Source organism: Octopus sinensis, linkage group LG4 (genome assembly GCF_006345805.1).
Source record: "Octopus sinensis linkage group LG4, ASM634580v1, whole genome shotgun sequence".
Taxonomy (NCBI): domain Eukaryota; kingdom Metazoa; phylum Mollusca; class Cephalopoda; order Octopoda; family Octopodidae; genus Octopus; species Octopus sinensis.
The window spans coordinates 67,172,502-67,184,009 of record NC_043000.1 but is presented as its reverse complement, the minus strand read 5'-3'; the positions used below and the strand labels follow the sequence as shown (position 1 = coordinate 67,184,009).

General features: G+C 34.6%; 1 protein-coding gene and 1 long non-coding RNA gene across 5 annotated transcripts in view; one reads left to right on the top strand and one right to left on the bottom strand.

Annotated features, from left to right (window-relative positions):
* Window positions 1-10,061, top strand: part of LOC118762991 — a 15,462-nt gene extending 5,401 nt beyond the window's left edge. The window contains exons 3-7 of one of the 2 annotated variants that reach the window (XR_004998747.1): window positions 278-407; window positions 2,293-2,381; window positions 3,299-3,540; window positions 5,582-5,768; window positions 6,521-10,061. This is a non-coding gene — a long non-coding RNA (uncharacterized LOC118762991). Of the gene's footprint in view, window positions 1-277; window positions 408-2,292; window positions 2,382-3,298; window positions 3,541-4,020; window positions 5,769-6,520 lie in introns of both variants that reach the window. The other variant, XR_004998746.1, reaches the window with a different exon arrangement.
* LOC115210375 overlaps window positions 1-11,508 on the bottom strand; it is a 92,681-nt gene that overhangs the window by 66,569 nt on the left and 14,604 nt on the right. The window contains exon 1 of one of the 3 annotated variants that reach the window (XM_029778942.2): window positions 4,368-4,481. The exons of the other annotated variants lie outside the window; for them this stretch is intronic. The gene's annotated coding sequence lies outside the window, so the exon portion shown is untranslated. Of the gene's footprint in view, window positions 1-4,367; window positions 4,482-11,508 lie in introns of those variants that run through there. 3 annotated transcript variants of the gene reach the window in all.

The window sequence follows — 11,508 nt, the reverse complement described above, 5'->3', positions numbered from 1 at the left end:
ATATAATATATATATATATATATATATATATATATATATATATATATATATATTATATACATATACAAGTGTATATCTATACACACGCACACAAGTGTATATCTATATGCACACACACAGATACATACACACACAACACATACATGTAATTGGTTACAACACATGCGACATAAAGAAAACAACGTAACACGAAAAAAAAATCACTTCTAAAAATTAGTTACCGTACATCCGTTTTATATTTTTTTTCACACGCATTTTATTTCATTTTCTACTTCAGCTTTAATTTTCTGCTATTCTTTAAATATGTTCGGTGAGACCGACATAAAATCGGATAAATCCACTGAAGTTGAGGCTTGTTTCTCAAAAAGAAAAGAAAGTTGGCAGAGTGGTAGAGTCTGTAAAACGACGTAAGTTGAAGTATGTCTGTATACACACACACACACACTATATATATATATATATTTTTTTTTTTTTCTTTTTCAGGATATAAATTTCTAATGGGAAGCATTTCAGTGAGAGAAAGAGAAGGGAGGTAGAGATAGAAAGAGGATATGTGTAATTGAATGGTTGTGGAGTGGTAAGTTACGTAGTCAGTAATGGCGAGACACTATTGATATGGTCATAGTGTACACTTACCGCTGCTCTCTATTCTATTGTCAGAAATACCACGGCTGGGTGCAGATTTCGGCTCTGCTGTGCTATGTTAACCATTGCATATTGGCACAGAATGACACTCACTCACCTCGATAGGTACTTAATTTTATAGATACGGAGGAATGAAAGACAAAGTTACCCTCGGTGGGTTTTGAGCAGAGAACGTAAAAAGCCGAAACAAATGAAAAAATATACCTGGCAATCTTTTCTCGTATATATGTGTGTGTGTGTGCATACATTTATATACATTCATGCACGCGTACACACATAATTGTATACAAAAATACACCCACATATGCATTCATATTCACGCACACAAAAAAATAAAACTAACTATATATATATATATTATATATATATATATATATATATAAATGAATTTGTATTAAAACACCTCTCCCACATATAGTATATATACTCATTACTTGTTTCAGTCATTTGACTGCGGCCATGCTGGAGCATCGCCGTTAGTCGAAGAAATCGACACCAGAACTTATTCTTTGTGAGCCTAGTACTTATTCTATCGGTCTCTTTTTCTGAACCGCTAGATTTCGGGGACGTAAACATACCAACATAGGTTGCCAAGCGATGGTTGGCGGGGGGGGGGTACAGACAGACACTCAAACATATATATGCCGGACTTCTTTCAGTTTCCGTCGACCAAATCCACTCACAAAGCTTTGGTCAGCCAGAGGATATAGTTGAAGACACTTGCCCAAGGTGCCACACAGTGGGATTGAACACGGAACCATGTGGTTGTGAAGCAAGCTTCTTGCCACACCGCCACTCCTGCACCTATATAATATGTGTGTGTGTGTGTGTGTGTGCGCATATATATATATATATATATATATATATTTGTAGGCGCAGGAATGGCGGTGTAGTAAGAAGCTTGCTTCACAACTACATGGTTTCGTGTTCAGTCCCACTGTGTGGCACCTTGGGCAACTGTCTTCAACTATATCCATGGACCGACCAAAGCCTTGTGAGTGAATTTGGTAGACGGAAACTGAAAGAAGTCCGTCATATATATATATATATATATATATATATATATATATATGAGTGTCTGTGTTCCCCCCCCCCACAATCATCCCTTGGCAACCTATGTTGGTGTGTTTACGTCCCTGAAATTTAGCGGTTCAGCAAAAGAGACCGATATAGATAGATAGATAGATATATATATACATACATATATACGTATGTGTGTGTGTGTTTCCTTTCAGTCATATATCCAAGGACAAGGAGATTCACTTCAGTGTTTGGATGAGAAACTCAACCTCACCTACCTTGGTGTCGTCCATTAGTGTAAAACCGATAATATTACAGTTAATTACTATTAATAAACGACAGCGCTGCTGGTAAAGTAAAAATATAATACACATTATCAGCGTCGAACGTTTTTTGTTTTTTTCCGAAACTAATAGCAGACGTTACAAGCTTCCTAAATTGGCAGAGAATATAAAAAACAAAAACAAAAACAAAAACAAAAAAAGAAAGAAAACATTCGCAGTCCTGTTTCTTGTTATCTTGTATTCATGGATACCCGAAAGAGATTTATTTTTAGTGAATACTTAGTTGTATGTATACAAGTTGCTTTTCCGGAGAGAATTATATTACTTTTCTATGCATTTGTAGATATGCGCACAAGCGTGAATGTTTTTACTCAACTTTTAGAAAGACGTGAATAAGTATTATTTTGTCAAATGGACTATTCAGTTTCAGTGGTAAGGCGTGTTTTATATATTTACCTGAGCTTATTTTTTGTTTTACTTTTTCCTTCAGTTTTAAGAGAAGTAGCGCATTCATACTGACTAGATAATAGACGAATTATACACACACACACACACACATCTATAGATTTCTTTATATATTCGCAAGACTTAATGCATACCTTACATGAAATACTGAAACTTATAAAAGTATTTTTTTTATAATGCTGGCAGGGTGTTAAGAGAAAGACTAAACCTGTTATTTTTTCATATATGTAAGGTTGAAGTGGCTACTGCTACTTGCCTATATAGATCCATGTATACTAAACACGACAAACCAACGAACCTCGACAGTTTTTATAGTACTTTCGCATTTTTGCCTCAGTGAACCATAACCACCTAGTAGCTCGGTAGAATGGGCCGTTTTCTATTTAGATATATTTAACCAAACACCAGCGGGTTAATTGAAAAAAAAATATGAATAACTGAGTGTTCCATTTTTTTTTTTTTTGGCAAGGTTTTAGATTTTCGTTACTCCAAATTAGACGTGTTGAGATTTAATCACAGATCATGTTAATTTTTTTTCCTAAATATTTCAAATTTTCGAAATTTAATGCCCTTCAATCAACAATTCGTCTTTTCTTTTTTGCCTATTTTAAAATGTATTCTAAATTATTTATGGAACACAAAACTGCAGCCATTCACCTAGCAACTGAACAATGATGTCTTCACACTTTGTTATTCGCAAAGAAGAATGATCATATGCTATTTGAAATTATATAGTATCGAATATTAATCAGTACTTACTGAACTGAACCAGAAGAATTTGAATTTAGAAATATTGGAGTTAAAAATTAAATCCTGTAAATTATCTTGTGCAACTATTAACGTGTGTGTGTGTGATCATATAAATATGTAGCTTTCTGTTGCAGTAAAGCTTATAACTACTTGTTACGGATGCGATTCATAGCCATGTGATGTATTATCCCATAATCCCCTAATATCATGAAAAAAAAAAGAAAAAAAGGAACTGAAGTCTTTAGTATACAAAGCGTCCGTATATGATTTGTACATGTCTGTGGAAATTTTATTCAACACCGTACAGCAAATAAGTTGGTGCATTTGCAAAGCGCATCGTTTCCGAGGTTCTGTATCACTTAAGAAGACTTATACAGTAAGTATTTTCTTAGCATTTTTCAAATTCAATCAGACGACCTGCCAGCTACTATGTAGAATAGTATGAAAATTAAAGGAACTACATATATATTAAATCTGACATAAAATAGTGAATAAACACGAAACACTCTCTCTCTCTCACACACATTCAATTTTGTAATTTCAGAACTCTCAAAACATAAGGTGGCTAACATTGAATTTGTTTTAACTCATATATACACAAAGTAAGATATATATATATATATATATATATTATATATATATATATATATATATATATATATATATATATAGAGAGAGAGAGAGATAAAGAGAGATATATATATAGAGAGATAAAGAGAGATATATATATATATATATAGGGCAGAGAAAGATACTTTTGATAATTTAGGATCGACATCTTGGTAAAACTTATCAGAAATAAATATGAAGCTATTCAAGAAATATTACGTTTATAAATATTTCTTTAAATTCACAGAAACATCAAAATAAATGTTAGACTAAGGACTTGATAATGTCGAAGCTATGCCATACACAATTATTATCTCGCAATAAGAAATTGTGTTTTAGTTCACAAATGGATAAGGAAGTGCCCTAAATAAATTTAGCCAAGCAAAACTCAAAGGTAAAAAAATGCAAGAGAAAATCCATCCTGGTTCTCTTTGCCGTAGGAAAATGAAAATCAGCACTGAATTACTTTGCATAATGCAAAGGCCATGAGAAAAGGTTTAAACAATATTTTTCTTATTTAAAAATATACATTAACTGCAACATTCCTATTATAATTAATAAATTACAACAACAAAAAATGGCGTAATCACTCACCAAGACTTCCACTTTTCAGATATTGGCATGCTATAAAAATGTTTGCATTACACATGCGCATTAGCACGACTTCTGACGTGGACAAACCTAATACCTCAAATCATGATTCATATCATATATATATATATATATATATATATATATGTATATATATTATATATACACACACATAAATGTATATATTTGTGTGTGTGTGGATAAACAGTCGTTAGCGCGCGCGCACACACGCACACACATTATGTGTGTATGCTAAACATTAATGGATGCGTCTATGCATAATTCGGTTCTTTAAACACATATTCAGTAAAGAAAATTAGCAGGTCTTCCTGTTAGATAAATATCGATCTAAAACCTGGAAATTGAATAGATCTTAATTTATAAATTCTCTCACGTCGTAAAGACGTCCCCGCCCCAAAACGCCCAGCATTTTGAAATAGTGTTTCTTTGAACTCTGTTGTTTTTTAGCCCCAGTTCAGTTCTGCTTCAGCAGACCTATGATAAATGGCGTCCCATATGTGACCTTCTCGCCTTTTTGTGAATTACGGCTTATGCTTAGACTCTGCCCAGCTCTGCTAAATCGAGCTTTTGATTAAGCGGCATTGCATCCTTATCCATTCTGCTTCTTAGACGAACCTAGAACAACGCTGTTTTCTATGTCCTTTAGATGAAGCACTAAAGTGATAAATACTAGGAAATGTGAGGGGAGAAAAATAATTCACATCCACGAGATAAGCTGCTAGAAAATATCTAATACATAGTAACTTGTTTATCTTATCCCTCTCATCACATTCTGTATGTCTCCTTCTGTCTCTCTCTCTCTCTCTCCCTCACTCACACACACACACACACAGAGTTCCCCGCTTGTTTTGTTTTCATGGTTATTTAAAAGAACAGAAAACAAAACAAAAATTCTAAAATGTGTATGTCGACATGCCGAGTAAATTAAGATTGTTTGCTAAGATTCTTTCAATTAACAAATCCAATTGATCGTGAACCGAATCTCCCATAAAAGCAATTCCACTTGGCTTATACTGCTAATGCCCATGGAAAAGGTTTGGAAGTCATAGTAACCCCCTCCCTTCTTGTGTAAATCAGATGTCTTGTACCTAGCCAAAAAGAAGTTGACATCATGCAATAAATAAGGAACCAATCATGATATAAAGACGTTTATTGTGAAAATCTTTGTCTCATTCTTTTCTGTTCCGTTTCATTAGATTCAATTTCCTACCCTGAAAACAGCGCATTCAGCCTCTGATAGAAAGCGTATATTGATTTTTCTTATATTAAAAAGGGATTCACGGGATAGAAATTTTCTAGTGGATTTTCTTACCGGCCATTCATTTACTACAATTTACTACTATACAAATCTGATATCTTCACACATTTCAATAAACAAGCAAGGTAAAAATTTTACATAGATATTTATATAACTAAGAATGTAAGATAGCGTTACTCGAAATAAATGCGACTATATTTTGCGCTGCGGTTAAAATTATCGCAAATCTAATGTGAAACTAAAACGTAGCTGAATAGTAGTGCTATTCATTTAATATTCGATCAACAGCATAGTATTGTTTCCAGTCCTGTCCACTTCTAAATATAGATAAAATAATTCAATGTAAATCTCTTTAATGTTTCTTAATTATAAAAGCAAAGTGTTAGAATAAATAAATTTTTACAGCGAAATAAATATCTTTTAGAAAAGTTTTTAAGACAATTAATGAAAATAGAACTTAAATAGTAATAATATTCTAGTTTGAAAAGCAACACATGGCCACTATTGCTGTTGAAATAGACACTCGTGTATAAATTCTTAACGTTATTTTCTTTGATGTTCACAAGATAATAATATACTATTTTAAGTAAATATTGATTTCTAACATTTGTTCAAAGAATGAAATTTATTGGAAAATAAAAAAACAATTGATTAAATCAACCAAGCATTGATTTTGTCGGCTCCAGAGAGATAAAATGTAACGACGCTACATCCGGATTTGAATTCGGGACGTAATTAATAATCGCAAGTCATTTGTCCAACTCTGTCTGACTGCTGTCTACCTCTGTTTTTCAAATCGAATGTTGTTCCGAAATAAATATTTATAATGCAAGAAATAGGGATCTGTTTAACTTTTGTCTTGATATTTATTTCACAGGTACAACTAACTGTTCTTCGTATATCTCAAATATCCGGCTGTACATGCATTGAACCTTGCGTACCGCACTGGGAAGCATCAGCTCCATTTCAAAACATAGAAGATAGCCAGCAAGAAAACATCACATGATTCACGAGCTTCCACGTCTCACAAATTGTAACATAGCTTTCTGGGTTAAAAAGGGATTTTTACTAACTTTAACGAATCCTCTTAATTTTAGCATCTTGGAATTTGTTACCTATTTTGCATTCAGTTCCACTCAAAGCACACACACACACACACACACAGACTCTTTCCAAACTACCTCTTTTTACACAACCACATGCTTCACACCCTCAAGCACAAAATTGTTTACTTCACTTTAATTCAACAATTATCATCGTTAAGAAATTCAAATCCAGAATTTTCAGCATCGAAGAAACAAATTTCAGTTCGCAAAGTAATAAAATATACTCTCACATAGAGATGCAAATTGTCTGCACTGTAGGGAATGCGATTTTATGTAATTCACCACAACGTTGTCCATCGTCTTCAGGAGACCAGCTGGTAGAGATTTTGACACCAAAAGTTCGGGGTGAATCATGCAATGTACAATTTTAACTTGTGAAGGTTTGTTTTATAATACATGAGCCACGAAGCCTATTTTTTCGATCGTGCATGGATGGAGCGCCATCAGGGCGAACGCTAATACAAGTTTTCCACTGCATCCCTCTCAATACATTTTGGTTTACCAGGTTAAAGTCATATTTTCCTGTCGTTCTTTCCTTCAATTCACAACGAAAGAAAAACTGATTTATGATTTTACCACCTCTGATGATTCACAGAAATGAAATTAGTTGAGCTTCGTTACTGATGTTGTAAGGCCCACAAGTTTTCGAGTTCATTTTTTGCTTCAGTGAAATCTTGGCGAAGCTGATCATCATTGTCTCACGAAATGTCTTGAATTTTACGAGAAATCATGTGTGCAGGCAAAGGAATGGTCTTAATTTGTTTGAAGGTTTGTCCTTCTGCTGGGATAATTTGTTATTAAATGACACTGAAGTTTACTTGGATCCATCGCTTCATTTGAGAGTGTTGTTAAATTATACAAAAGGGAACCGAGTTGTCTTTTATCCGATAATATAAAACCATATTGGATGTAATTTTCATTACATTTTCGTTTTGATGAGGTGGACTTTCTATTCTGGTGTTCGTCTCGTTTTTTATGACTCTCTTTCTCATTTTTCTGGGGTGTCAATAAAAATTCGTCCATGTTTAAATCTAAAATTAAAAATCGATTGAAGTTAACGTAAAATAATTCATGTAAATTATAAATAAATCAAAAATTAAATCTTCTTGGACTACTATACAACTTACTTACAATCCCGGTTTACATGCAAAAATGTAATATTTTTTCTACTCTAGGCACAGGGGCCGAAATTTTTTGGGAGGGGCCAATAGATTAGATCGACTCCAGTACGTAACTGATACTTAATTTATCGATCCCGAAAAGATGAAAGGCAAAGTCGACCTCGGCGGAATTTGAACTCAGAACGCAAAGAGAAGTGTAACATATTATAGCAAATGTTCTGTCCGTCGTGTAACGTCATTTATATTTACCATATTTTACGATTTATATAAATTTATATTTACGCTCGAACTATGCAAATGTTCTTGGATCGTTGTTTCTCGAAAATCCCGAAATTACTTTCCGCGGCACAGTTTGACAAACACTGGCTTAAACGAATACAACATTGCTATTCGATAGACGTATATCAAGTTACTCAATTGTTACACAATGTGCACTACAGTTTACTGAATTGGTATTAAAATATTTTTGCATTACATACAAACTAAATACTTAAAACATAATCTCAACTAGCCAAATGGTAGCCTCACATTACATCTTTCCCTCCTAGGAAAGACGAGTTGATTAAAGATGGAATTTTTTGATCACAGGATTGCTCAGTCAAAGCTAACTTGACCAAACAATAGTACAACTATTGTGTGTATGTATCATACACACACAGACGAAAGGAAGTGACATTCAACGCATTTGGAGTTACATATATCTATTTAGTAATAGTTTGATCCAGTTCCACGCAGTTTAGTTTCGTAGAACGAACCTAAACTGTCAGACAACAAAGCAGATACGAGACAAATTCAAGGTTGGCCTCTATTGGTCAACTCAGTTCTCGAAGTTTTATTGGTCCGTCTGGATGTGACATCAATTTTTTTCTTAAGTTTTTATATTCGCGTAGTCGGACAGGATGTTGGTAGGTACTCGTCACCGCTAAGTCTGGAGATGGCAGTATAATTTCTTTAGTGACATCAGTTCATTGCATTTGATACTACACATGGCAAAGCGATAGTTGTCGCAGGTTAGTGAAAAACTAACACCTGGGATTAACTACCTTGCTCTTGTGTACTTACAGGTTCAAGGAAAATGCTTTTCATTGGCGTCAGGAAACTCCTAGCTACGCTGCTTAAAACGTCTAGATTGAATGGCGGATTGTACCAAATTATCTTTCTCTTTCTGACTCTCTTCAGGTTCGAGAGTGAAGTTGTGTCCTCCATATATACTATCTTCTCACTGAATTCACTACTCGCTAATGCTTCCCTATAATGCAGGGCAGCCCTATTGAGGATCTCTCTATCCACTGATAGTTAAGAGATTCTTCTACTTATGCCTAGGTTTCTATTTATGACTAAGATTCTAACTATAGCTGGTGGATGGTTGGAGTTTCCTCGTAAGGCTTCCTGTAAGAGTAGTACTTGTCCGTTTTCAGGTCGCGGGTTACATCCAAGAAGTCTACCCATGTCAAGTTGGTGGTGGTTGTTTTAGATGGACCAAATTCTTTGATGATCTTTGTTAAATCCTTCCTGAACTTGTCCTTGGTATAGCCGTTCATGTGGCTTGAGATTGCGAAACTGCCGTCCCTATAAAGGGCTGAGTTATGGAGGTGTGTGCGTTTCTTTAGAGTATCCCGGAGAGAATACCCGACAAAGTCAGCGATCTCAGACCAAGTACCCGTCATAGCTCCCCATAGTCATAAGTAGAAACCTAGACATAAGTAGAAGAATCTCTTAACTATCAGTGGATAGAGAGATCCTCAATAGGGCTGCCCCGCGTTATAGGGAAGCATTAGCGAGTAGTGAATTCAGTGCGAAGATAGTATATATGGAGGACACCGCAACTTCTCCCCCGAACTTGAAGAGAGTCAGAAAGAGAATGATAATTTGGTACAATCCGCCATTCAATCTAGACGTTTCAAGAAGCGTAGCTAAGAGTTTCCTGACGCCAATGGGTCGCCTTCCTTCTTCACCCAGTAGGAATCCTTGTGAACCAATATTGACTTTCATGATAATTCTAATATCGCTGATATGGTTGAATTGCCTAAAGCCTTCAGAGACAAGGATTTCGACACTGAAAAGTAGAAATCTATGATATCGAAGTGGGTGAACCTACAGACTGCTTTATTTTGATACCTCTGAACCAATCGATTACTGCGATGCTGCAATCTCATTGGATCAGCCCCGCAGCTTTTCTAATAGCGAACCGTGAATACACTTATTTACTATTCTTATTTCGCTCTTACAGGGTTTAATTAACCGGCATTTAGGAAATTAGTGATGTCGTTTCCCGACTTATAAAACCACTAGACCTGAGTTAACCAATACATTCCTAACATCTGGAAGCGATCTTGGATGTCTCATAACCTGTTATAGATGCCTGACGAGTTAAGTTTGGTCTACCAGCCTACGAAACTAAGTTGCATGGAGCAGAGTCAAACTGTTACATATGTGTGTGTGTGTGTGTGAGAGAGAGAGAGAGTCGAATAAAGTTAAAATATCGTCTGGTTTTCATGTTTTTTATTATGGTATTTAAAAAAATACAATGTTGAAGTGTGTTAAACATTAAAAAAAATATTTTGTAATGTTCATAAAGTTCAATTAGCACGTTCATACGTTTGTCATAAGATTCCAAAATGTATTTAACTGATAGTTGAGTTCTTGACAAAAGAACTCTGGTAGAATACGTGGTCCCTTAACTGGATAATATTACTACGAACAATAATTATTTCAATATCTTTTGATAATGATGATTTCTTAATTTGACAAGGATTTCTAATAATAATTGATTTTGCTATCGATTAACCACTTATCTCAAAACCAGAGATTTTAATCGATAACATCGTTCTTGGTACTTGTACTTTATTTTATCGACTCTGCAAGGATGAAAGGTAAAGTTTACCTTGGAGATATTAGAATTCAAAGCGTTGGGAAAATGGCACAAAATTTTTTGCTATGCTCTAATGATTCTGCTACTCTAATTGTTTCCAATTTAGGAACAAGTCCAAAAGATTTGAGGGGAGGGGTTTAGCGCTAACATCATTCGCAGTATTTGACTGGTGTTTTATTTTATCTACTCTGAAAGGATAAATAGCAAAATTAACCCCGGTGGGATTTGAAATCAGAACGTGAACAGTGGCAAGAAATACTGTAAAGCATTCATTCATTCATACTGTCTTCCAATTCTTCCAACTCACTGGGAGCAATTTCATTGAATTCATTTATGCACCCAGAATAGGAAACGTTAATAATAATGGTTTACAAAACGTATTGGATAGTACAAATAAGCAGTGTGGGTCAGGGACGTTATACAAAGAAGACAATTAAAAAATTTGTGTATAAATAAGGACATATGATAAATAAATAAGTAAACAAATACATATAAAAGATGGATACATAATAATACATAAAAGAGGATATTAAATAAATAATAGCATACTGAAAGACATTTAGGGTTGTCAACCAACACAAAGGGTGATAATCCACTGGTTATGTCAAATTAAAGCATCCTGTGTTCTCCATGCTTGCTACCGTTTGTGCTGGAGTCTCGTGTACCCAAAGGTAACGTTAACATATGCGTGAGGTGAGACAAAAAGCAACCCATATTCTCTGAATACTTCTACTTCAGTATGTGACAATATTGTGCGATTGCTTTT